This window comes from Phoenix dactylifera, unplaced genomic scaffold (assembly GCF_009389715.1).
Source record: "Phoenix dactylifera cultivar Barhee BC4 unplaced genomic scaffold, palm_55x_up_171113_PBpolish2nd_filt_p 000809F, whole genome shotgun sequence".
Lineage (NCBI taxonomy): Eukaryota > Viridiplantae > Streptophyta > Magnoliopsida > Arecales > Arecaceae > Phoenix > Phoenix dactylifera.
In genome coordinates this window covers 87913-89298 of record NW_024068176.1, presented here as the reverse complement: position 1 = coordinate 89298, position 1386 = coordinate 87913, and the positions used below count along the sequence as shown (strand labels likewise).

General features: G+C 33.5%; 1 non-coding gene across 1 annotated transcript; it reads right to left on the bottom strand.

Moving 5' to 3' along the window:
* Positions 1–943: 943 nt before the first annotated feature.
* Positions 944–1050, bottom strand: LOC120107269. Its single transcript, XR_005509150.1, has one exon. It is a non-coding gene; the product is annotated as a small nucleolar RNA R71 (small nucleolar RNA).
* Between the last annotated feature and the right edge of the window lie 336 nt (positions 1051–1386).

The window sequence follows — 1386 nt, the reverse complement described above, 5'->3', positions numbered from 1 at the left end:
CAATTTCGCTCTATGATCCCAGTCGATGTCTAGGCAAGCTTTGTCCCTTTAAGTGATTAAAGGGAGACAGTTTCTGTTCGAGGAAAGTAGGTTTTAAGTGGGACCTTTGCTATACGCATCGTGACCCCTCCACTTACCTGGGAGCTTACCTGGTCGACTAGGTTATTAGACCGGATTGGAGGCTTAAGTGTACTCTTCAAACCAGTTAGGAGTTGTCTAGAAATTTTTAGGAAAACATTAGAAATAAGGGTGTTATGCTTTGATACTGTTTGATTGTGAATAATTTTAGTAGCAGGGTGTCAATATTCATAGCTTTAGGTAATATTCATACTCATCCAAAACTTTAATATATATATATATATAAATATATATATATATACAAAATAAATAAATAAATAATAATAATTAAAAAAAAAAAGTCGACTGGTTAATTGGTCAGTATATGCGGTTGTGGCAAAGAGATAAAATGAATAGATTATTTCGAGTTGAATCAAAAGATAAAAAATTAATTGTTCAAAATTCAAATAATCAAATAGAAGATAATGGTAGTAATCAGGGAGATAATGAATTTCAAGATGACTTACCTATTAGAACGCTTCGTGATTATCTACAACCCACTAGGACCAGTACCCCATCCTGTATGGTTATTCCTACTGCTGCGGGAGCTTTTGACATGAAACCAGGAATAATCCAATTACTTCCAAAGTTTCATGGACTTGATTCTGAAAGTCCCTATTTGCATCTGAAAGAATTTGATGAAGTATGTTCAACACTTCATTTCAATGATGTCACTGAAGAGGTAGTTAAGCTTAAGTTATTTCTTTTTTCTTTAAAGGAAAAAGCTAAGTCATGGTTACACTCCTTAAGGCCTAGGACCATAGCTACCTGGCAAGAAATGACAAGAGAATTTTTAAAGAAATTCTTCCCAACACATAAAACAAACACACTTAGAAGAAATATCATGAACTTTGCACAAAAAGATGGAGAAACATTTTTTCAGTGTTGGGAAAGATTTAAGGACCTTCTCCTTACTTGCCCACATCATGGATATGAAATTTGGAGGGTCATTAGTTTCTTTTATGATGGTTTGTCCTCCAATATGAGACAATTTGTAGAAATGATGTGTAACGGTGAATTCATGAATAAGGAACCAAATGAAGCTTGGGATTATTTTGATCTTTTAGCAGAAAATGCACAAGCTTGGGATACAACAGATAAAAATGACAAATCAAAAATAGCACCTAATGCAAAAGGAGGAATATATCTTATTAAAGATGATAATGATGTCAATGTAAAAATTGCTAATCTGACTAGGAAGGTAGAAGCCATGGAATTAAGCAAAGCCAATTTAGGAAAAGCACAAACTATTGTTGAAAGTATATGTGG